General features: G+C 40.8%; 1 long non-coding RNA gene across 2 annotated transcripts; it reads right to left on the bottom strand.

Moving 5' to 3' along the window:
• Window positions 1–1,269: 1,269 nt before the first annotated feature.
• LOC134350950 (uncharacterized) lies at window positions 1,270–27,010 on the bottom strand. 2 transcript variants are annotated; one of them, XR_010019035.1, is made up of 4 exons: window positions 26,352–27,010; window positions 23,628–23,788; window positions 2,315–2,424; window positions 1,293–1,317 (listed from the first exon to the last, which is right to left on the bottom strand). It is a non-coding gene; the product is annotated as an uncharacterized LOC134350950 (long non-coding RNA). The 2 variants fall into 2 exon arrangements; XR_010019034.1 differs by having other exon boundaries at window positions 1,270–2,424.

The following is a 27,010-nucleotide window of genomic DNA, read 5'->3' on the forward strand; positions in this document are numbered from 1 at the left end:
AACCTCGGGGTGAAACCCCTGGAGGAGAGACAATATTGATAAAAGATCTATTGAAGCTACAGCTATAAGAAGCAGCAGCTACATCGAGACAATATCGGTAGAGGCAAGTGTCCAAGATCTCTACCGTGTAACTGGAAATCAGTTTTGTTAAAGCACACCGAAGGATTTGATGAGCTGAAACTTTTACTGTTCTGAGTGTATAATTTATGTGTGAAGTGGTGTTGTAACTGTGAAATGTTTGTAAATGACAGTGATGTTAAGTTATTTTGAAATAGAAAATAGAATGTGTGTAAAAACTTACAGATTGTAATCCTGCTGTACACAGGTCATTTTTTTTTTTGTATAAGTTTGTGAATCGACTTTTCGTGGATGATCAATTATTTCATCCAATGAACCAATAGCAAGATGGCAAGCGACCCAAGATCGAAGAACCAGTGCAGCATGAAATGCTTAATGGTGTAGATGATTTAATATGGTTGGATGTATAATTTTATTTTCATTTGAAGGAACTGAATTTGATTTTCTTCAAGAACTGATTACTTTTGCAATAATTTTGATAAGTTACTGCATGAGATTTACTTTGTTTAAAAGTTGTGATGCTGGAGAATTTTTGTGTAAGGAGATAAGCTGTGTGTGCGTATATATACATACATATATATATATACACGTACATACATATATATATATATATATATATATATATATATATATATATATATATATACACACACACACACACACACACACACATATTTTTATTTGAATATGTAGACATATTGACTGGAACTGAAACTGAAGTTAGCCATAATACTTCAGAATAGGAATTCAAATAGTTTTCTAACTAACAGAGATAAATAAAATGAAATGTTAGTCTGTAAACTTTTAAATAGAGAATAATACTAGATCTAATTAGTTGGAGAAATTTGAGTAATAAAGGTCATTCTAATGAATATAACTGCTTCTAACTAAAAAACAGGAAGTTGGTTTTTGTTTGATATCTGAGATTTGAAACCTAACAGAATGTTGGAATTTTGAAATATTCTTACTCATGTAAATATTTTGTATATCCATTTTTTTTTAAATAATCAAAACTTACCTCCAGAAGTTTGTGTTTTCTATTCATAGCCTCCTTCCGATACCTGGAGCTTCTGGTGACTTTCTAGCACCTAGTGTAGTACTATCTGATTTGATTTTTCTCATGAAGAGTGAAGAGATCAGTCACAAGAAATAAGACCAGCACTACACAGGTGTTACAAATTTCTTCCTGAATATAATTGGAGATACATGATGCTGGGATATGGAACAACAGATACATATCTGCTGGAAGAACACATACAGAGCTACAATGAAACACTTGTTGTACATACTATTTATACAGATTATATTATTAAGCATTGCATTAAAATAGAACAAAATCAAACAATAACAATGTGAATAACGTGTAACAGGAACAGAGAAAGTACAATACAGGTAAACAATAGATGTAAGATTATAAAAACAAGAATATAATGTTGAGGCTTTAAAAGACATTGGTAAGAGTTCACCTGGATTACTGTGAGCAGTTTTGGGCTCCTTATCTAAGAAAGGATGTGCTGACATCAGAGGGGGTTCAAAGGATGTTCATGAAAATGATTCTAGGATTGAATGGCTTATCATATGAGGGGCATTTGATGGCTCTGGGCCTGTACTCACTTGATTTCAGAAGAATGAGGGGGTCCTCACTGCAACCTGTTGAAAGGCCTTGATAGAGTGGATGTGATGTTTTCTATGGTGTAGCTGTCTAAAACCAGAGGACACAGTCTCATAATAGAGGAGCGTCCTTTTAGAATGGAGATGGGGAGGGATTTCTTTAACCAGAGAGTGGTGAATCTGTGGAATGCATTGCCACCATGGTTATGCAAACCAAGTCATTGGCAGAGGCTGATAGATTCTTGATTAGTGAGGGCATGAAGGGATACAGGGAGAAGGCAGGGGATTGGGACTGAGAGGGAGATGGATTAAACCATGATGAAATGACAGAGCAGACTTGATGGGCCCAGTGGCTTAACTTTGCTTCTATATCTTATGGTCTTATAACAAGTTGGGTTGTGAGGTGTCCATCTTATCATACTCATCATCATCAATATGACGTAGGTGATCATAGTCTATCCATGACCATGACTGTTCTCAGCAAATTTTTATATAAAAGTGGTTTGCTACTGCCTTCTTCTGGGTAGAGTCTTTGCAAGATGAATGACCCCACTCATTATCAATGTTCGTCAGAGATTGTCTGCCTGATGTCAGTTGTCACATAACCAGGACTTGTGATACGCACCAGCTCCTCATACGGCCATTCACCACCTGTTCCCATGGCCCAAGGGTGACCTGCAGGCTAGCGGAGGGAGATGCACCTTATACCTCCTTTGGTAGAGACGTATCGCCACCCTGCAACACCACAGTAAGTAATATTACTACATACTAATCACTATGCTACTGTAGTACCACAAGAAAAAACACTTGGAGCATATTTTTCATGTATTAGTGACCCATTCAAATGAAGAAACCCATTCATTAACCAGTCGTCCTTGGCTCAAGTCTGAGAGCTCGGAACAATATGTATCCATTTACCTTTCCTCAGGAGGTTACTGCTCTGTCCTTGACTTAATGGTGTGTCCAGGCATGGGATAGAAAATCAAAGACAGAACCATCTGATTGTCTATTCGATTATTGGACTAGACGTACAACATAGAACATAGAATAGTACAGGCCCTTCAGCCCACATTGTTGTGCCGACCCTCAAACCCTGCCTCCCATATAACCCCCCTCCACCTTAGATTCCTCCATATACCTGTCTAGCAGTCTCTTAGAACTCACTAGTGTATCTGCCTCCACCACTGACTCAGGCAGCGCATTCCACGCACAAACCACTCTCTGAGTAAAAAACCTTCCTCTAGTATCCCCCCTGAACTTCCCACCCCTTACCTTAAAGCCATGTCCCCTTGTACTGAGCAGTGGGGAAGAGGCGCTGGCTGTCCACTTTATCTATTCCTCTTAATATCTTGTATACCTCTATCACATCTCCTCTCATCTTCCTTCTCTCTAAAGAGTAAAGCCCTAGCTCCCTTAATCTCTGATCATAATCCATACTCTCTAAACTTCAGAAGTCTAAGGCGATCTAATGTGTCAATGTTTGATAGCTGATCATTTCCTTTAGAGATATTAGCTACTAAGCAGAAAAATTCTAGTTCAACGTTCAATAGTTATCAAAGTACATATATACTTTATATATGTCACCATATGCAACGCTGAGATTAATTTTCTTGCTGGCATTCACAGTAAACATAAAGAAACACAATAGAATTGAACAATACTCCTCAAGATGGCGCCAGCAAACAATGTGACCAACGTGACACCCTTCAAACAGTTCACGTAACTATTTCTTTTACCTCTCCTTTCAAAAATATTTCTTTTATTAAGCTGCATGTGATTTGAATCTGTGAATTACATTTTGATGGTATGTTTTTGAGCTGAATGAATGCTCTGGTGCTTTTCTCTTTCCAAGGGAATTTGGTGAGGTTGGGAGCAGAGTGTGTGGCCTAGCAGCCTGGAAGACTGGAGGAAGGGCGTGAGCCCATGATCAACTCCACGGCTTCTCTCTGACTGAGGCATCCGAGCAAGTTTGAAGTTGATAAATACAAAAGTGGAAAAGGGCGGCTGTTTAGCGCTGTCAGTCTGTCCCTCTGCCGGTCGTCCTCTCCTTCTTGCTTGCTCCTGCCAGAGGAAAGTGCAGGAGCCTTGGGCTCCACGCTGTAAGGATTGATATCTCAGGCTCGTGGCTGTGGACTCGTTTTGGGGGCCATGACGTTCATGTTGCATGTGTTTCTGGATCCTGGTTCCTGTTTGTACTGTATTTGAAAGGTTCGATCGGGCGATGAGTGCGGACTGGGTCTCCTCGGGGAAGATTGCCTTGGCTTGCAGTGTTGAAATGAACTGGATTGAATACTTCTGGGCTCCTGGATTGATGTTTCTTATTCTATCTGTTGTGTGCTCGCTGTTTTCTGTTTGTGCAATTTGTTCTTCTATTGGGTATTAGGTGTTTCATGTTTTCTTTGAATGGCTTCCATGACATTTCCTTGTTTTGTGCTGCGTGCTGAAGGACAATCTCAGAGTTGTATTCTGAATACATACTTTGATAATAAATGTACTTTGCATCTTTGAATCAATGAATGACTGCACACTTAGTCCAGCGGTCGTGGAGCATACGGATTCCTTCTTTGTAGAAGTGGTCCACAGCAGGGGTAATTGATAAGTTCATGGCCTAAGGTAGAAGGAGATGAGTTATTAACTTCAAACTTTCTGCATTATCACTCAAAGGGTTGAACTGCACATGCATGTAACGAGATCGTCTTGGACCTCCAGGTGGTCCACAGCAGGGGTGATTAATAAGTTTGTGGCCTAAGGTAAAAGGAGATGAGTTATACAGCTCTCATTACATGCACGTACAGTTCAACTCTTTGAGTGAAAATGCAGAAAGTTTGAAGTTTCTCCTCATCTCCTTCTACCTTAGGCCACAAACTTATCAATCACCCCTGCTGTAGACCACTTTCTGGAGGTCCAAGACGCCAACTTCTACAAAGAAGGGATCTGCATGCTCCACGACTGCTGGACTAAGTGTATAAATGTAGGAAAAATAAATGTGCTAGGTTTTCTAAAACTGACTCCTTCTACCTTAGGCCACGAAATTATCAATCGCCCCTCGTAAATAAGTTAAATGTATCGAGAACACGAAATGAAGAGTCCTTGAAAGTGAGACTATATTCTGTCCTGGATATCAGTGATTTTGAATCTTAAAGATCTTCATCCTTTTTTACTGGTACAAAGTATTGCAGATCAGATGAACAGAAGAACACAGCCTAAGAATGCTAGATATTGACACAAAGATTGTCCATTTATTTGCTTCACAATAATACTGAATGTAAGTACTGTGATGTTGTAAACTGACAAGAAAATAGAAACAAAAGTAAGTCAACGTTTTGGGCTAAGTCTCTTCGCCAACTCTTCTTCCTATGGTCCATTCTCCTCTCCTATCAGATTGCTTCCTCTCCAGTCCTTTATCTCTAACACCCACCTGACTTCACCTACCTCCTTCTAGCTATTCTCTTTCCCCTCCCCGCTCCTTTTTATTCTGGCATCTTCCTCCTTCCTTTCCAGTCCTGATGAAGTGTCTCAGCCCAAGACATCGACTGTTTACTTTTTCCCACAGATGCTACTTGACCTGCTGAGTTCCTCTAGCATCTTGTGTGCGTGTGTGTGTGTTGCTTGGATTTCCAACATCTGTAGATTTTCTCTTGTTTATGAAAAATAAAAATAAAAACTGTTAGCAGACAATTTGAAAAAAAAGTATCACTGGAAACCTTAGTGTTGTTTCTCATCTGAAACGGTAACTCCTTTTTTTCCCATTCATGCTGGCTGACCTGTGGATTTTTCCAGCAGTTTGATTTATGAAACTGGAAGTTTTGGCAATACATTGCAGGTGAGGGAACATCACTGGAAAAAGAATCAGAGTTAATGGTTCAAATTAACACCTTATAATAAATTTAGGATCCTTTATTATTGTGTTCCTTCAAAGATCTCATGTCTACATTGGCCATTCAAAACTGCTCTCAGTAGTCCAAGTGGAATCACCAGCACCTTATAAGGCCTCAGTATTACATACTTACTTTTATATTCTAGTCCTCCTGAAATGAATGCGAACATTGCACTTGCCTTCCTCACCACAGACTCAATCTGCAAGTTAACCTTTAGGGAATCCTGCACAAGGTCTCATAAGTCCCTTTGCACCTCGGATTTTTGAATTTTCTCCTCACTTAGAAAAATGTCTGCTCTTTTATTCCTTTTACCAAAGTGCATGACCAGACATTTCTCGACACTCTATTCCATCTGCCACTACTTTGTCCATTCTCCTAATCTCTCTAGGTCCTCTGTAGCCTCTCTACTTCCTCAAACTGACATGCACCTCCACCTACTGTCTGCAAACCTGGCCACAAAGACGATAATAATGTCATCAAAATCATTGACATACAACATAAAAATAAGCGATCCCTACACCGACCTCTGCAGAACCCCACTAAAAATGGCAACCAGCCATAAAAGGCTCCCTATATTCCCACTCTTTGCCTCCTGCCAATCAGCCATTGCTTTATCCATGCTAGAATCTTTCCTGTAATACCGTGGGCTTGTAGCTTGTTAAGCATCCTCATGTGCAGCACCTCGTCAGAAGCTTTCTGAAAATCCGACTACACAACATTCACCAATTCTCTTTTATCTATCCTCAAAGAATTTCAACAGAAGGAAACTATGCTGACTTTGGGCTATTTTATCATGTGCCTCCAATTACCCTGAAATCCTTTATCTCTGAAACCTTTCTAGTAAAACTATTGTCATCACAGGAAATAGTCTATTAAGTGCACTTACTCCGTTGCAACTGTTTACGACATTTGAGATCAAAACTTGCCATACTATTCCAAATGTGATGTCTCAGTAAAACTCTTTCCATCTGCAGGAGGATTTCCTTATTCCTGAACCCCTTTCAATAAAAAACAGCATCTAGTTTACCATTCCAATTGCCAACTATCCCTGTTATTAACTTGATTCATCATCACTGATACTTAATATTTTGGAAAATCCTGTTTTTATATTTTTTCCTACTAAATTATTGGAAGCTCTATGTAGAGTGGATGTGGAGAGGATATTTTCTGTAGTGAGAGAGTCTGGGACCAGAGGGCTTAGGAAAAGAATGGAGGGATGTCCACTTACAACAGAGATAAGGAGGGTCTCGGCCTGAAACGTTGACTGCACCTCTTCCTAGAGATGCTGCCTGGCCTGCTGCATTCACCAGCAACTTTTATGTGTGTTGCAGAGATAAGGAGGAACTTCTTTAGCCAGAGTGTGGTGAATTTGTGGAATCCATTGCCCTGTATGACTGTGGAGGCTGCCATTGGGTATATTTAAAGTGGAGGTTGATAGGTTCTCAATTAGTCGTGGCATCAAAGATTAGAGGGAGAAGGCAAGCGAATGGGGTTGAGAAGGATAATGAATCGGTAATGATAGAACGGTGGAGCAGACTTCATGGGCTGAATGGCCTAATTCTGCTCCTAAGGTCCTAAATTGAATGACTTCACAATTGTCCACATCATAGAAATACATCTTTTAGAAGCAAAAAGAGAACAAATAGACTTAAGCAGCTGAAAGATCTGCGCCAGAGCTTGAAGTAATGAAATCCTGTGAATATTGTGCACTGATTATATTAGAAAAGGTAAATAGATTACATTACTATGTTTTGCAATTTAATTAATGTACAAATTATTCTCTATAAAATTGATTAAACAGACAACTGTTTCCGTTATCTCTCTGGTGCTTGCATGCTGTTCGTGAATGTGTGCCGACCTTTAATTCCATGCGGTAACAAAGCGATCACAGATTACTGTTATTTATTCTGAAGAATGGTTTGTATAAAGTGAACATAAAAAAGCAGAGGGTAGCATTAATATCATCATCATCATCATCATCATTAGGTGCCGTGCCCAGTTTGAGCTTTGACTGCCATGGCCCACACACTCCTGTTTCTGGTCAAGTGGATCAATTCATTGGTATTCATTTCCAATTCTCTGGCTGCTGTCTCCATCATCATTTGTCTTTGTCTTCCTCTTGCTTTCTTCCCTTCAATCTTTCCCATAATTACTGTGCATTCTAACACTTCTTTCCTAATCGCATGTCCAATGAAGTTATGTTGCCTTTTCATGATCTCATACATTATTTCTCTTTTTGTGCTTGCTCTGTTCATGACATCCTCATTAGATATTTGTTTTGTCCATGATATTCTTTGCATCCTCCTCAAAAACCGCACCTCTGCTGCTTCAATTCTATTCCTCATGTTATGAGATATTGTCCAACATTCTGAGCCATATAACATAACTGGATAAACGTGACATTTCAGTACTCTGAGGGGGGTTGTCATGCCTAGTTTAGTGTTGGTCAGTATACTCTTCATTCAACACACAAAAGGTGTGTTTTGCCATCCCTATTCTTCTTTTGATGTCTGCGTCGCACCTGCCATCTGATGTCACCAGCTTCCTAAGTAGCAAAAGTTCTGTACTTGTTTTATGTCTTCCCCGTTTATTCTCAGCCTGCAGATAGGATTCTCCTTCTTTTTGGATATCACCACACATTCTGTCTTTTTGCAATTGATAGATAGACCCATTTTTACACTAATTAATATAAATAGTCAAATTATTTTGTTGATTTATTGTAACAGGCTGGATTCATCCTAATTCTCTTACTGAAGTAAACTGGCCAATTTTCTGAGAGAAGGCAGGAGAATAAGTTTAAGAGGGAAATGAATAAGCCATGATGAAATGGTGGGACAGACTTGATGGGCTGAAAGGCCTATTTCTATGACTTTGTTGGCTATAAAGAACAAAGATCAGTGAACAAGAATGGGGGTGGCCATTTTGTAGGACTGCCCTTGCAGACCCCATTGTGAGAGCTCTTTAATGAACTGATTCTTGCTCTGGGGTAACTTAATCAGAGCAATTAAATGTGGACACAAGGAGTTTCAGCTAATGGCTTGCTAAACCTGAGACCATTCTCAGGCAAGCAGCTATGTATTATGTAAAGTACCTGTGTCTCCTGATTTGAACCAGTCAGAGTTGAAAAAGACAAAGAAATGAGGCTAAGGGCAGAGACCATAGAACAATACTGGTTGTAGCCATGGACCAGAGCCAATAAGAAGATGAACCAGGTTGGTCAGATGACCTTGAGCCAATGGGATGGAGATACATCATTTGAACTAATGAGGAATACTATAAGAGTAGGGAGCTTCAAATGCAAAGTATTGACACTCTCCAAAGATCAACCATCCTGTGAAGGACCTAATGGACACCTGGAGATTGGAGCAGGACCATGAGTAATACCTAGGCTCCTTTCTCAGGTAATATCTTTTTTCTTCATTAACTGTTTTTGAGGATCAGGGAATCCTAATTAGTGTGTGCACGCAGTTAATTTGTGAACTCACATGCTTTTTAGTTGAAACAACAAAAAGGTTACTTGTTAGTAAATACAGATCCTTTCTGTGTCTGCCTGGTGATTATTACTAAGAGGTAGATCCTGATAAAATCTTATAGTCTAATGATCTATTTTCATTCTATGATTCTACTTGCCTGTGTTCTATACCCATACACTGTGTCAAATTTAGATTTTAAGACATTCTAAACCATTTTCAAAATCAAATAAGTGATTAAACATTGGTAGGGGCTTCCTAATGTTGAGAATAAAGTATCTGTCTAATCTCCTTCATTCCAGATGTCAGAGAACAAAGAGACCTATGATTTGATTTTATGATGGTTATTTTAGAAATTATGTTGTTTGCTTTACAAGCTATATATTGTCTTTCAGAGTTATCAGCAAAAATTCAATGCAAACCGTTCACTTTCATCCTGGGTTTGTCACACTGTGAAATGTGTTTTCAACTAATCACCAAGTCTTCTTTAAAGCTTTCAAGTTCTACATCCAGAAGGTAAAGAATAGGCTTCATTCCAAATTACATGCCAGTCTCAGTTCTCCTCTCCCTTCACTGACATGGGTCAAGAGCCTGTCCGACAGTACTGTTGAAGTGATTTTTGCCACAATGGAAGCTTGCCGGCACCTCAGAAACACAACAGTAGTACAGCACAAAAATAGGCCTTTTGTCCCATCTAATCCATGTCAAAGTTTTATTTTGCCTCGTCCCATCAATCTGCACCTGGACCATCACCTTCCACACCCTTTCTATGCACCTGTCCTAAACTTCCCTTAAAAGTTGACATCAAACCACACGTACTGCTACCAGTGACAGCTCATTTCACACTCACACCATCTTCTGATTGAAAAAAGTATCCCCTCAGGTTCCCCTTCTCAAAGTGAATTAGACAAAGGCAATGAAAGTTGGGGCTTGCCAGCTATGCCAACAATCCACGGAATTATTATGAAAATGTAAGGAAGTTCATACCTTTTCATGAAGCTCTTTATCACTATAAATGCATAAGGCTACATATTTTGGTTATAACTAATAAAAACTGAAAACATAACAGACAATCTAACCTGGACCCACAATGTCTTCCCATGTGTTAGTAGGCACAGCAGTGTCCACACTTACTGAGGAGACTGAGGCACACAAGGCTCCGCACCCCCATTCCAAAAACTGTCTACAGGAGCCTCATCGATAGTGTCCTGTCTGATTACCTCATTGCGTGGTAAGAAGCTACTACTGCCCTCTACTGTGCCTATTGTCTTGTTTATTATTTATTGACTTGGCTTGACAAGGCATTGGACCACAAGACCCCTCAGGGGATAGTAAATGCTACTGAGAGGAACAGTGGGTCTCCCTCCTCCCTGTTTGTGACTTTTACAGAAGCATTGCATACCAAGGGCCTGAAGCATTGTTGAGGATCCCTGATACCCATCCCAGAATCTCTTTGACCCACTACCATCAGGAAAGAGGTACAGGAGCATCAGGACTTGGATTGAGAGACTGGGTAACAGCTTCTTCCCTCAGGTTGTGAGACTAATGAACGCCTTGCAACCACCAAGATTGCTTCACTAGGGCAGCAAGCTGTTTACTATTTATTACTTAACTTATTTATGGTAATATTTTGTTTAACAGTACTCCACAAAGTCGAAAGTGCATACAATGCATATAAAAGGATTCACCCCCTCGGAAGTTTTCATGTTTTACAGCATTGAATCACAATGGATTTAATTTGGCTTTTATTGACATTAATCAACAAAAAAGTTACTTTTGTGTCAAAATGAAAACATGTCTCTACAAAGTGATCAAAATTAATTACAAATATAAAACACAAAATAATTGATTGCGTAAGTATTCACCCCCTTTAACTTAGATCATTTCGTAGAGATTTGTTTTCATTCTGACACGAAAGAGTCTTTTTCTGTCGATTTGTGACAAAAAAGCCAGATTAAATCCACTGTGATTCAATGTTGTAAAATAATAAAACATGAAAACTTCTACGGGTGGTGAATGGTGAATACTGGTTAGACACTGTATGTATAGCAATGGTTTAATTTTAAGTATCACGCTGCAGAATAAAGCATATTTCATAAAAAATGTCAGTTATTATAAACCTGATTCTGATATGGGTCTCTATTGTAGACTGTGAGTGGGAAGGGGGAAGGGAGAGGGGAGGGGTGTGGGAACCAGAGAGACATTCTGTAATGATCAATGAACCAATTCTTTGGAATCAAATAATCTTGCTTGAGTGTGGCTGCACCCATACCACCCCACTTCTCTGGCATTCCTTCTCCGTTACCTGTTCCACACCCCTCCATTGCACCCCACTCTTGCCATTTTCAATATCGTTTCCTACTGCCAGATTTACAAACTCTCTCTCTGCTCTTCCTTGACAAATACAGCACTGTGTAAACATCTTATGCACCCTAGCTATATATATATGAACCTAAGACTTTTGCACAGTACTGTATGTGCTGTGTGCGATATGCTTTCTAGTCCAGAGGAACATTGTTTCATTTGTTTGTATATTTGTACAGCCAGAGGGCAATAAATTTGAACTTGAACTTGAATTTTAAAAGAAAACACTCATGAACTTGCATGAATTTTAAAAAATATTTTCTCTGATAAAATTACTAATTTATGATCAATGGAACCTCAGAATTTATTCCAAATATGCAAATGGACAAAGGTTCCATGCAATTTGCCAGAGGAATGAGATATAGGAGCAGAATTAGGCCATTTGACCCTTGAGTCTGTTACCCCATTTCATCATGGCTGATCCATTTTCCCTCTCAGCCGGAATCTTCTGCCTTCCCTCCATATCACTTTCATGCCTTGAACTAATCAAGACTCATTCAAAATGGAAGGAATGGAATATAAGTGGAACTGAGGTTGAAAAAGAAAGATGGTCTGATTTATCTGAAACCTCTCATGCTGAAGGGCTGACCATGGAACAGGAATTTTGTGAATAGATTACAAACCAAACAAGTGACAGCCTCAGTAAAACCACTGAGAAATTGTGACTGACAGGATAAATTTTGTGCTCAGCTCATTCACGGTCGGATACATCAACCTCCGTGTGCGTTTGAGTGACAATATCCACCATTTCCTTAGAAGAAGCATCGATCACCATCCCTACCGAGTGACAAGTTCCTGTTTTCTATATACAAGGAAAATAGTATACAGAATTTATTTAATATAGATGAGATTCATTTTTTTGTGGGCAACCACAATAAACAAAAGAATACTAAGGAATTTAGTAAGAATTTAGTAATTTACTAAGGAAACTGGCATGGAGTCAATGGAAATAAGGCAAACAAGTAGTGAGGTCATGGAACCTATACAGATTGAGGAGGAGGAGGTGCTTGCTATCTTGAGGCAAATCAGAGTAGATAAATCCCCAGGACCTGACAGGGTATTCCCTTGCACCTTGAAGGAGACTAGTGTTGAAATTGCGGGGGCCCTGGCAGATATATTTAAAATGTCGGTGTCTACAGGTGAGGTGCCGGAGGATTGGAGGATAGCTCATGTTGTTCCGTTGTTTAAAAAAGGCTCTAAAAGTATTCCGAGAAATTATAGGCCGGTAAGTTTGACGTCGGTAGTAGGTAAATTATTGGAAGGAGTACTGAGAGATGGGATCTACAAGTATTTGGATAGACAGGGACTTATTTGATAGAGTTAACATGGCTTTGTGCGTGGTAGGTCATGTTTAACCAATCTGTTAGAGTTTTTTGAGGAGGTTACCAAGAAAGTGGATGAAGGGAAGGCAGTGGATGTTGTCTACATGGACTTTGGTAAGGCCTTTGACAAGGTCCCATATGGGAGGTTAGTTAGGAAAATTCAGTCGCTAGGTATACATGGAGGGGTAGTAAATTGGATTAGACAATGGCTAAATGGAAGAAGCCAAAGAGTGGTGGTAGAGAATTGCTTCTCTGAGTGGAGGCCTGTGACTAGTGGTGTGCCACAGGGATCAGTGCTGGGTCCATTGTTATTTGTCATCTATATCAATGATCTGGATGATAACGTGGTAAATTGGATCAGCAAATTTGCTGATGATACAAAGACTGGAGGTGTAGTAGACAGTGGGGAAGGTTTTCAGAGCCTGCAGAGGGACTTGGACCAGCTGGAAAAATGGGCTGAAAAATGGCAGATGGAGTTTAATACAGACAAGTGTGAGGTATTGCACGTTGGAAGGACAAACCAAGGTAGAACATACAGGGTTAATGGTAAGGCACTGAGGAGTGCAGTGGAACAGAGGGATCTGGGAATACAGATACAAAATTCCCTGAAAGTGGCGTCACAAGTGGTCGTAAAGAGAGCTTTTGGTACATTGGCGTTTATTAATCAAAGTATTGAGTGTAAGAGCTGGAATGTTGTGATGAGGTTGTATAAGGCATTGATGAGGCCGAATCTGGAGTACTGTGTACAGTTTTGGTCACCAAATTACAGGAAGGATATTAATAAGGTTGAAAGAGTGCAGAGAAGAAGGTTTAAAAGAATGTTGCTGGGACTTGAGAAACTCAGTTACAGAGAAAGGTTGAATATGTTAGGACTTTGTTCCCTGGAGCGTAGAAGAATGAGGGGAGATTTGATAGAGGTATATAAAATTATGATGGGTATAGACAGAGTGAATGCAAGCAGGCTTTTTCCACTGAGGCAAGGGGAGAAAAGAAACAAGAGGACTTGGGTTAGGGGTGAAGGGGGAAAAGTTTAAAGGGAATATTAGGGGGGACATCTTCACACAGAGAGTGGTGGGAGTGTGGAATGAGCTGCCAGATGAGGTAGTAAATATGGGCTCACTTTTAACATTTAAGAAAAACCTGGACAGGTACATGGATGAGTGGTGTATGAAGGGATATCGTCGAGGTGCAGGTCAGTGAAACTAGGTAGAAATATGGTTCGGCACAGCCAAGAAGGGCCAAAAGGCCTGTTTCTGTGCTGTAATATTCAATGGTTCTATGGTTAATACAATATAATCAATGAAAAACTACATACAGTCTGACAAGCAACCAACATGCTGAAGAAGACAAACTGCAATAATAATAAATATATTTATTGAATAATAAACAAAAGGGATATAGAAACATAGAAACATTGAAAATAGGGGCAGGAGTAGGCCATTCGGCCGAGTTTGAACCGCCATTCAGTATGATCATGGCTAATCATCCAACTCAGAACCCTGTACCTGCCTTCTCTCCATACCCCCTGATCCCTTTAGCGACAAGGGCCATATCTAACTCCCTCTTAAATATAGCCAATGAACTGGCCTCAACTGTTTCCTGTGGCAGAGAATTCCACAGATTCACCACTCTCTGTGTGAAGAAGTTTTTCCTAATCTCGGTGCTAAAAGGCTTCCCCTTTATCCTCAAACTGTGACCCCTCGCTCTGGAACAATCTTCCTGCATCTAGCCTGTCCAATCCCATTAGGATTTTATACTTTTCAATAAGATCCCCCCTCAATCTTCTAAATTCCAACGAGTATAAGCCTAGTTGATCCAGTCTTTCATCATATGAATGTCCTGCCATCCCAGGAATCAACCTAGTGAACCTTCTTTGTACTCCCTCTATGGCAAGAATGGCTTTCCTCAGATTAGGGGACCAAAACTGCACACAATACTCCAGGTGTGGTCTCACCAAGGCCTTGTACAACTGCAGTAGTACCTCCCTGCTCCTGTACTCGAATTCTCTTGCTATGAATGCCAGCATACCATTCGCCTTTTTCACCACCTGCTGTACCTGCATGTCCACTTTCAATGACTGGTGTATAATGACACCCAGGTCTCGTTGCACCTCCCCTTTTCCTAATCGGCCACCATTCAGATAATAATCTGTTTTCCTGTTTTTGCCACCAAAGTGGATAACCTCACATTTATCCACATTAAATTGCATCTGCCATGAATTTGCCCACTCACTTAACCTATCCAAGTCACCCTGCATCCTCTTGGCATCCTCCTCACAGCTAACACTGCCACCCAGTTTCGTGTCATCCGCAAACTTGGAGATGCTGCATTTAATTCCCTCATCTAAGTCATTAATATATATTGTAAACAACTGGGGTCCCAGCACTGAGCCTTGCGGTACCCCACTGGTACCCCACAGTTACTGGGAATATGAGTTGTAGCGTACTTAGATTATGAAGACATGCAGTCCTCTTTTAATGTCATTTAGCAATGCATGCATTATGATATAATACATTATTTCCTCCGGTGTAATATCACAAAACACAGGACAAACCAAGACTGAAAAAACTGACAAAACCACATAATTATAACATATAGTTACAAACAGTGTAACAATACCATAACTTGATGAAGAAGTCCATGAGCACAGTAAAGTTTAAAGTTTCTCAAATGTCCCACATCTCACGCAGACGGGAGGAGGAAGAAAAACTCTCCCTGCCATGCCGACCACAATCCGACTCTGAGTCATCCGAAAACTTCGAGCTCTGATTAGCCTTCTGACACCGAATACTGAGCGGCATCTCTGTCCGAACGATTCGACCTCCTTCTCGGTCACCAAAAGCAGGCAAGGCCGGGGATTTTGACGCCTACCCTCTGAAAGATTCACGACCACATAGTAACGACAGCAGCGGATGGGTGTTTCAGAAATTTCTCCAGATGTTCTGCTGTGCTTTCACATCCATTCTGCATCAAATCAGGTCTCAGCCCGAAACGTCGACTGTACCTCTTCCTAGAGATGCAGCCTGGCCTGCTGCGTTCACCAGCAACTTTTATGTCTGGTACCTGAGGTGAGTGACGTTCAGCAGCCTGATGGTTGAAGGGTAATAATGTTTCCTAAACCTGGTGGTGTGGGACCTGAGGACTCTATACCTTCTTCCTGATGGTAGCAGCAAGAAGAGAGCATGGCCTTGATGATGGGTGCTACTTTCCTGTGGCAGCATACCATGTAGCTGTGCTTAATTCAGGGGAGGGCTTTATCTGTGATGGACGGGGCAATGTCCACTACTACTTGTCGACAATATTCTGCAGCAAATGTGTATGTTAACTTTCTAAAGGAGCTTCAAATTGTAGACAGTTCCACTGGACACTGCTTCTAAATTCTTGGACAAATATAACGCTCGGTCTCCAGTTTATTTCTTAATTGGTTGTGGGTGTTCCTCTCGGGACCTGCAATTACTCAAGTGCCCCTGAATGGAATGTCTGGCTAAATGTGTTCAGAGCACATAGGACATAGAACAATAAAGCACAGCATCATTCCCTTCAGCACACAATGTTGTGCTGAACCAGCTAAAATCCCCAAAAACTAATTCCTCCTCCAACAAAATGTCCATAGTTAAAAACTAACCACATTGATAAAACTAAAGGACAACTAACTGTAAACTCAATTGACTTTTTGAAATTTCACCATTATTAATATTACCAATTTATTTCAAATTTTGTTTCATCATAAAGTTGAGTATTCCAGCTGCCCTTGTGGAATTGGGACCTATATCTCTGAATTAAAGATCTCTGTGTACTTGATAATTCTAGTTCTCATTCTCGAGGAGAAATTATTTCTCTCCAACGTTGATATCAAATTTTTGATTTACATTAAATTTATACACCTTGAATACTTTAATTGTGTTACCCCTTAATTTTCCACATGCAAGCTGCTTTCTCACAAAAGTGACTTAAAAATTTGAACAACTTTGTTCCAGATACATTTGTTGAAAATGTGTTGAAAACTCTTCCAACTCCAACATATTCCTTTTAGTGTCAAGATTGAATACCATATTCTGAATAGTATCTAATCAAAATTTTCTTCCATTGTAACTCTATTCCTTTGTATTCAGGCTCTCTTGGGATAAAGGGAAATCATTTATTACTTTATTAACATATTTTTGCAGGACCACTACTTTTTACAGATTTCTGTAAATGAGTTTCTTTGTTTGTCCTATCTTTTTATTTCTCCAAAGCTCCTAACAGTTTGCAGAACAGACTTCAATGTAAATTTTTAATCTGGCTAATTAAAATTACAATAGTCAGTTGAAAGGTTGTACCTCTTATTACAGGGCTTAATCCAGCAAATCAATTATTAGTATATTGTACAATTTTAATCCCTTATCTCAACAGCCTGACAGCTATATCTCACTCAGATTGTCCTCCAGTGCTGAGAGGGAACATCCTTTCAATATTTATTTGAGATTAGCAGCCTTGTTAAAATAGTTTCAATTTTTCCTTGCTGTAGGCACTTCCCTACTCACTCGTCTTCTTTCCCACATTACAAAAAGACAAACAAGGGCAAGGTTTTAATGTTTGATGAGAAAGCAGTCCAGGTGGAGATGTTTTCTTTTATGCAGCTCTTCTTGTTTGGCTCCCTTTCTCTGATGTATAAATTTGATCAAGAAATATAGTGGCAAGAAGTAAGATATAAAGTTCAAAGTTTAATGTATTTATACCATATACAAACTTGAGATTTATCTCCTTACATGCAGCCACAAAACAAAAATCCCAAAAGAACCCATTAAAAAGAACATTAAACACCCAATTCGCAGGGACAGACACGCAGACAAAAAGTAAGCAAATAGCATTCAGAACTGGAATTCTACGAAAGCCAAGCACTACTGCAGCTGGTGAAGGCAACAGCCATGGTTCATCAAAGTCAAGTAAACGTTGCAAAGCCACCGATGAAACCAGGCATCGTTGCAGCCGGCTCTGCATTTCAGCGTAAAGCTGAGTAAATATCATGGAGCAGCGAGCAGAACTGGTCCTTGCCTTGCCTCAGGACCTGACATCCTGGTCCTTTCAATCTAGCCCAGCGCTTAAAACATCCAACCATCGGGCTGTTCCTCACTCTTGGACCATTCTGCAGCCAGGATCCTGCTGCCATGATTCAGCCCATCCCTTACCTTTCCAACTCAGCCTGGCGGTTCAAATGATCAGACGTTGAGAGTTTCCTCACTCTCGGGGAAAGCAAGAAAGGCTGGTGGTATTGGTGGGCAGATGGCAATTGAAGTACGATGCAAATAAGTGTTACGTTTTGGAGGATGAGAATAAGAGGATAAACTACAATGTTAAAAGGGATTCGAGAACTGAGAGTTCTGGATTTAAATGCATCTGAATCAATGGAAATAGCAGGGCAAGTTAATAGACTTTTTAAAAAAAAAAAGCAGGATCTTGTCCTTTATAATATACAAGAGTACAAGACATCAAATTGGCCTTCATTGCTTCAGTAGGTTTCAACAGTAAGGCCACATCATTTGTATACCTGATGCCACACTCAGAATCAGATTTATTATCACCGGCATGTGTCATGAAATTTGTTAATTTAGCACCAGCAGTTCAATGCAATACATAATTTAGAAGAAAAAAATATAATAATAATAAATGAGTAAATCAATTACAGTATATGGATGTTGAATAGATTAAAAATCATGAAAAACCAAAGATAATATATATTAAACAAGTGAGGTAGTGTCCAAGGTTTCACGTCCATTCAGGAATCGGATGACACGGGAAGAAGCTATTCCTGAATTGCTGAGTGTGTACCTTCAGGCTTCTGTACCTCCTTACCTGATGGTAACAATGAGAAAAAGGCCTGCCCTGGGTGCTGGAGGTCCTTAATAATGGACGCTGACTTTCTGAGACACCACTCCTTGAAGATATCCTGGGTACTTTGTAGGCTAGTACCCAAGATGGAGTTTACAACCCTCTGTAGCTTCTTTCAGTCCAGTACTGTAGCCCCACCCCCGCCCCCTCCATACCAGACAGTGATGCAGCCTGTCAGAATGCCCTCCACAGTTCATCTACCTATGGTTCCCAACCTATGGACTCCTTGCTTAATGGCATTTGTCCAAGGCATAAACAGGATTGGAAATCCCTCGTCTATTCTGAGCTCCATCATTGGAACAGATAACAAGGCACTCAGAGGAAAATCTTGCAAAGCCATTCTCAGAGCCTTCTTGAAAACTTGCAACATCCCCACTGACTCAGAGGAGTCCTTGTTCCAGGGCGGATTCTTGTCACAGTATGTGGACAGGCCGACTAGGGGGAATGCCATACTAGATCTAGTACTAGGTAATGAACCGGGGCAGGTCACAGATCTCTGTGGGTGAGCATCTGGGGGACAGTCCCTGGCCTTTAGCACTATCATGGAAAAGGACAGAATCAGAGAGGACAGGAAAATTTTTAATTGGGGAAGGGAAAATTATGAGGCTATAAGGCTAGAACTTGCGAGTGTGAATTGGGATGATGTTTTTCCAGGGAAATGTACTATGGACATATGATTGATGTTTAGAGATCTCTTGCAGGATGTTAGGGATAAATTTGTCCAGGTGAGGAAGATAAAGAATGGTAGGGTGAAGGAACCATGGGTGACAAGTAAGGTGGAAAATCTAGTCAGGTGGAAGAAGGCAGCATACATGAGGTTTAGGAAGCAAGGATCAGATGGGTCTATTGAGGAATATAGGGAAGCAAGAAAGGAGCTTAAGAAGGGGCTGAGAAGAGCAAGAAGGGGGCATGAGAAGGCCTTGGTGAGTAGGGTAAAGGAAAACCCCAAGGCATTCTTCAATTATGTGAAGAAAAAAAGCATGACGGGAGTGAAGGTAGGACCGTTTAGAGGTAAAGGTGGTAATATGTGCCTGGAGGCTGTGGAAGTGAGCGAGGTCCTCAATGAATACTTCTCTTCGGTATTCACCAATGAGAGGGAACTTGATGATGGTGAGGACAATATGAGTGAGGTTGATGTTCTGGAGCATGTTGATATTAAGGGAGAGGAGGTGCTGGAGTTGTTAAAATACATTAGGACGGATAAGTCCCTGGGGCCTGATGGAATATTCCCCAGGCTGCTCCACGAGGCGAGGGAAGAGATTGCTGAGCCTCTGGCTAGGATCTTTATGTCCTTGTTGTCCACGGGAATGGTACCGGAGGATTGGAGAGAGGCGAATGTTGTCCCCTTGTTCAAAAAAGGTAGTAGGGATAGTCCGGGTAATTATAGATCAGTGAGCCTTGCGTCTGTGGTGGGAAAGCTGTTGGAAAAGATTCTTAGAGATGGAATCTCTGGGCATTTAGAGAATCATGGTCTGATCAGGGACAGTCAGCATGGCTTTGTGAAGGGCAGATCGTGACTAACAAGGCTGATAGAGTTCTTTGAGGAGGTTACCAGGCATATAGATGAGGGTAGTGCAGTGGATGTGATCTATATGGATTTTAGTAAGGCATTTGACAAGGTTCCACATGGTAGGCTTATTCAGAAAGTCAGAAGGCATGGGATCCAGGGAAGTTTGGCCAGGTGGATTCAGAATTGGCTTGCCTGCAGAAGGCAGCGGGTCGTGGTGGAGGGAGTACATTCAGACTGGAGGATTTTGACTAGTGGTGTCCCACAAGGATCTGTTCTGGGACCTCTACTTTTCATGATTTTTATTAACGACCTGGAAGTTGGGGTAGAAGGGTGGGTTGGCAAGTTTGCAGACGACACAAAGGTTGGTGGTGTTGTAGATAGTGTAGGGGATTGTCGAAGATTGCAGAGAGACATTGATAGGATGCAGAAGTGGGCTGAAAAGTGGCAGATGGAGTTCAACCCAGAGAAGTGTGAGGTGGTACACTTTGGAAGGACAAACTCCAAGGCAGAGTACAAAGTAACTGGCCGGATACTTGGTAGTGTGGAGGAGCAGAGGGATCTGGGGGTACATGTCCACAGATCCCTGAAAGTTGCCTCACAGGTGGATAGGGTAGTTAAGAAAGCTTATGGGGTGTTAGCTTTCATAAGTCGAGGGATAGAGTTTAAGAGTCGTGATGTAATGATGCAGCTCTATAAAACTCTGGTTAGGCCACACTTGGAGTACTGTGTCCAGTTCTGGTCGCCTCACTATAGAAAGGATGTGGAAGCATTGGAAAGGGTACAGAGGAGATTTACCAGGATGCTGCCTGGTTCAGAGATTATGCATTATGATCAGAGATTAAGGGAGCTACGGCTTTACTCTTTGGAGAGAAGGAGGATGAGAGAAGACATGATAGAGGTATACAAGATAATAAGAGGAATAGATAGAGTGGATAGCCAGCGCCTCTTCCCCAGGGCACCACTGCTCAATACAAGAGGACATGGCTTTAAGGTAAGGGGTGGGAATTTCAAGGGGGATATTAGAGGAAGGTTTTTTACTCAGAGTGGTTGGTGTGTGGAATGCACTGCCTGAGTCATTGGTGGAGGCAGATAAACTAGTGAAGTTTAAGAGACTACTAGACAGGTATATGGAGGAATTTAAGGTGGCGGCTTATATGGGAGGCAGGGTTTGAGGGTCGGCACAACATTGTGGGCCGAAGGGCCTGTACTGTGCTGTACTATTCTATGTTCTATGTTCTATGTTCCATAAGGACTCAGATCGGAAATACACACTCCAAAGGGAATCAAGAAGCTCGAGTCTACGAGGCAGAATCCTTGGAAAGCTCACCACAAGCAGTGGAAGGAATACAACATCATAATCCCATCAAGCATCCAGGGTGGAAACTATAGGTTCTAATCTGATTATGTCAGTCACCTCAAAACCCACAGAACAGGAGTGCAAGAAAATCAGCCATAATCCCAATGGACAGAAGAAGAAAAAGAAGAAGAATTAACTTTATTCATAATAAAAAACATATTTACAGGAATAAACCATTCAATACTTTTTCATCCTTTACATTCGTAGTCAATTCATATTTCATTCCTACACATCAATATCACTGCTGACAATCAATTGTCTCTCTGGGGTGGTATACTGCTAAAGTAACCACTGATCTTCACCCGGTCCGGCCCCTCCCTCACTGTTAGGGCATATTCTAGAATGAGGGTATGGAGCATACACTAACTTCAGCAACCAATCTTTAGACCTGGACCTGGATTCTTGATTAAATTTAAAATCTATTCAGAGGAATATATTTTTCCTGGAGCTGTGGACAGCAGTTAATTGAACAACCAGAAAATGGTGATTAGCATTTATTTTGGATGTCTGGAGAATGAAGAAGGAAGTGTGAAAGTTACGTGTAATTTGAAAGGAGCTTTGTAGATACACTGTACTGTAGAATTGTCCTTTGACCTTTAGCATCTAAAATGCCATGTAATATTGGGTTGAACAAGCCTCTTCCTCCGAAAGGGTCTCATTATGATACCTGCTGCTCGCTTTTGTTGAATAAAACACTTCTATCTCCACTATCTTCAGTGTCTCTCTGGTGACCTTGTCCATATTACAATACACAGCCTGAGGAAAAGGACCCTACACTGTGGTCCTACCCACTGAGCTCTGGTAGTGGCTGAACCTTGCCTCAGTGTGTCTCTCAGCACGTACTCCTGCAGCCCGGAATGTGCCTGAGAGTTTAGCTTCATTTGTATATGGAGACCCCTACAGCATAGAAACAGGCCTTTAGAGCAACCAAGTACTTTTCCAACATCAAACACCCCTTTGACATTAATCCTATTTATCCTATTTTGACTTTCAAGACAATTCTCCCTAGATTCCCTCACTCTCATGCACACTAGGGATAATTTTCAATGGCCAATTTGATTGCACTTAGAGTATTGTCATTAGTTTTGCACCTGTTATCTAAGAAAAGATGTGTTGGCATTGGAGAGGTTCTATAACCTGTTCACAAGAATGATTCTGGGAATGAAAGGATTAATATACAAGGAGCATTTGAAGCCCTGTACTCACTGGAGTTGAGAAGAACGAGGGGTATTCTCCTTGAAATCTATCGGGATATTGAAATGCCTAGATAGAGTAGATGTGGAGAGGATGTTTCTTATAGAGGGGGAGTCAGGAACCAGAGGACACAGCCTCAGAATAGAGAAATGTCTATTTAGAACATAAATGAGGAGTAATTTCTTTAGACAGAGATTAGTGAATCTGTGAAATTCATTGCCACAGGTGGCTGTGGAGCTCAAATCATTGAGTCTGTTAAAAGCAAAGCTTGATAGGTTTGTGATTAGACAGGGTTTCAAAGGTTATAGGGAGAAGTCCAGAGAACAGGATTGAGAGGAATAATAAATCAGCTACAATTGAATGGTGGAGCAGACTCAATGGGCCAAATGGCTCTGGGCCTGTACTCCAGTGATTTTAGGCCCACAGCCATCAAACTCTCCTCGTATGGTCACCCTTTTATTCCCAGAAACGCTCAACTCCGCTGGATCAATTGATTAACTGGCCATTGTAAACTGTCCTTAGTGTAATTTCATGGTCTATAGTTAGTCCTTAGTTTCATGGTCTATGACCAGCATGTGTTTGGATAGCAGACTATCATCAGGTAAAAGTGCAAATTCTGTACATGCAGCACTATAGACCAGAACAAAACCCAGGTCTGTGAGGCTGTGAGCAAACATCACTATCTGCTCTACCGCTCTACCAGATCTCTTCAAATCTACAACTACCTTCCTCAGTTTGAATCGCTCTTCAAAAGTTATTTCCATTTTGGGCACACTTTGAGTTCACTCTGCCCCAGCATGATGCGGCAATCAGAATCTAAATCAGGTTTCATATCACTGGTATGTTGCAAAATTTCTAGTTCTGTGAGAACAGAATATTGCAATACATAACAATAAAAAAACAATAAATTACAATAAGAAATACATTTTTAAAAAATACTTAAATAACTAGTACAAAGAAAATAAGGTAGTGTACCTGGGTCTACTGTCCATTCAGAAATCTGATGGTGGAGAGGAAGAGCTATTACTGAATTGTTGAGTGTGTATCTTCAGAATCAGAATCAGGTTTATTATCACCAGCATGTGACATAAAATTTGTTAACTTAGCAGCAGCAGCAGTTCAATGCAATACATAATCTAGAAGAGAATAAAAAACAATAGATATAATAATAAATAAACAAGAAAATCAATTGCAGTGTACATATATTGAATAGATTAAGAAAAACCATGCACAAAACAGAAATACTGTATATATTTTTTTAAAGTGAGGTAGTGTCCAAGGATTCAATGTCTATCCAGGAATCAGATGGCAGAGGGGAAGAAGCTGTTCCTGAATCGCTGAGTGTGTGCCCCCAGTCCTCTGCACCTCCTACGTGATGGCAACAGTGAGAAAAGGGCATGCCCTGGGTGCTGGGGGTCCTTAATAATGGATGTTCTCCTTCTGAGACAACGCTCCCTGAAGACATCCCAGGCATCCTCCAGGCCAGTACCCAAGATGGAGCTGACCAGATTTACAACACTCTGCAGCTTCTTTTGGTCCTGTGCAGTAGATCCCCCTGCCCCCAACCAGACAGCGACATAGCCTGTCGGAATCCTCTCCACAGTACAACGACAGAAGTTTTTGAGTGTATTTGTTGACATGTCAAATCTCCCCAACCCCTAATGAAGCACAGCCACTGTCCTGCCTTCTTTATGACTGCATCGATATGTTAGGACCAGGTTAGATCCTCAGAGATCTTGACACCCAGAAATTTGAATCTGCTCAGTCTCTCCACTTCTGCTCAGTCTCTCCTCTATTGAGGAGGATTGGTATGTCAGAATTGGACACGATTCAAGGCGGCAGAACTGAGGCGAGACAGGGTCAGGGCAGCAGGACCTTGGCCCAAGAGAGAGGAACAAGCTGATATTTGACTGATTTAAGCTTCGAGCTGGATTGAAAAGGCCAGGGTATTGGTTTTTGGTCTCTGTGCTGTACTAAGGCTGTGGCCTGCAACTAATGGGCTCCTGGATTGGATGTGACTGGCTTCATGGCTGGGGACTCACTTTTGTGAACTTCAGTTCTGAAAGCTACTTGCTTACTTTTATAGTTTGTATGTTTTGTTTTGTTTTGTTGCACATTCGGTGTTTGATGGTCTTTTTTCATGAGTTCTATTGGATTTCTTTGTTTTGTAGCTGACTGTTAGAAGATGAATCTAAAGGGTGTATGTAGTATGCATACTTTGATAATAAGTGTACGTTGAACTTTGGAGAAGTCCTAGATGCTGGGACGGCTCGTGCCCTTGATGGAACTTTCAACTTTCTGTGTTTTTTTTCCAATCTTGTGCAGTCGTCCCCTCCATATCTCCATGATGCAACCAGTTGGAATGTTCTCCATTCTTTATCTGTTGAAAATTGTGAGGGTTTTTGGTGTCATACCAAGTCTTCTCAAACTCCGAATGAAATGTAGCCGCTGTCATGGCATCTTTGTAATTGCATCAATATCTCAATATGTTTGGCCCAGGATAGATCTTCAGGGATCGACAGAGAAGATTGGAAACAAAAAAAAAACTACAGGCACATGCTTCACTTCAAATTTCAGAGAATGCAGTGGCCTTGACATAAATCTCAGTATGATTTCCTAGATACCCATGAAAGATCCTTTGAAATGGAATGGAAAGTTTTTCCATATTGATACCTCGATCATTCTCACTGAATTAATTATCTGGTCATTATCATATTTCCTTTTGCGGGAGCACGCCATGTGCAGATTGGCTTATGTCCTTCCTTCTCACAGTGACTGCACTTCAAATGAATTTCACTGGCTGTGAAGTAACAATGGTTGTTCTGAAATGCATGCGAAAAATGCAAATCTTTCTTCTCCCAAAAACACAAGGGAAATTTTTCATAATTACTTCAGCATTCATGCAGGAATCTGTGTGCCCGAGGCCAGTTATCCTATAGCTTATTTTGTTCATTAGTAAGTACACGAAACAAAGAGAAGTAGAACATAGCTATAGAATAATGTGAAGTTAGAGTAATTTTTTATTGATTATATACACATTATAATTTCGCAAATGATTGCTTTTGCACTGTAATGCTACCGTAAAATCAGAGGCCAGTAAATCAAAAGACATCTGTCCATCACTTTGCTGTAGAAGCTTCCTGTGTGAAAAGTCCATCATGGGCACCAGCCACCACTCCCCAGCATCGTGGAAGTCTTCAAAAGGTAATGCCTCAAAAGGACGACATCCATCATGATGGGTTTCCATCACCCAGGCCATACTGTCTTTTCATTGCCACCATCAAAATGGAAGTACAGGAGCCTAAAGAAACACACTCAATGTTTCAGGAACAGCTTCATCCACCCCACCACTAGATTTCTGAATACACAATGGACCCATGAACAATTTTTCTACCTCTCTTTTCACTATTTACTTAATTTTGTATATACTATGTACATATTTCTTATTGCAATTAATATATTTTTAAACATTGCATTGCACTGTATTGCTGCAACAAATTTCACAGCATATGTCATATGTTAGTGATATTAGATTATGAAGACACGCAGTCCTCTTTTATTGTCATTTAGTAATGCATGCATTAAGAAATGATACATTATTTCCTCCAGTCTGATATCACAAAACACAGGACACACCAAGACTGAAAAACTAACAAAACCACATAATTATAACATATAGTTACAACAGTGCAACAATACCATAACTTGATGAAGAAGTCCATGAGCACAGTAAAAAGTTCAAAATCTCTCAAATATCCCACATCTCACGCAGACGGGAGAAGGAAGAAAAACTCTCCCTGCCATACCCGACCACGGTCTGACTCCGAGTCATCGGAAAGCTTTGAGCTCTGATCAGCTCTCCGACACCGAGTACTGAGCGCCATCTCTGTCCGGGCGATTCGACCTCCTTCTCGGTCGCCAACAGCAGGCAAAGCCGGGGATTTTGAGGCCTTCCCTCCGAAAGATTCCCGACTGCGCAGTAATGACAGCAGCAAACGAGCGTTTCAGAAATTTCTCCAGATGTTCCTCTGTGCTTTCACGTCCATCTCCATCAAATCGGAATTGTCCATGGTCTCTATTTAATGGATACAATAACATTTTTCACCGGAGGGCTGCGCACGCGCGGCGCACTGCTTCTCTCTCCTCCCGCCGATTCCGATGGAACCTGATTCTGATTCTTGCTTTTTCTTTCTTGAAAATGGATGAATTCTTCTTTTGTTAACCTATCCCCATCTTCAAAAGATTCTTAACTCTATTTCTTTATTGCTCTCCTTGTATATTTTATTATTTGTAAAACATAAAACTAATTAAAAGAAAAACACAGGAGCCAAGGATAACTGTTGTATGTTTAGTTTTAC

Source organism: Mobula hypostoma, chromosome 1, assembly GCF_963921235.1.
Source record: "Mobula hypostoma chromosome 1, sMobHyp1.1, whole genome shotgun sequence".
In the NCBI taxonomy this organism is placed as follows: Eukaryota; Metazoa; Chordata; class Chondrichthyes; order Myliobatiformes; family Myliobatidae; genus Mobula; species Mobula hypostoma.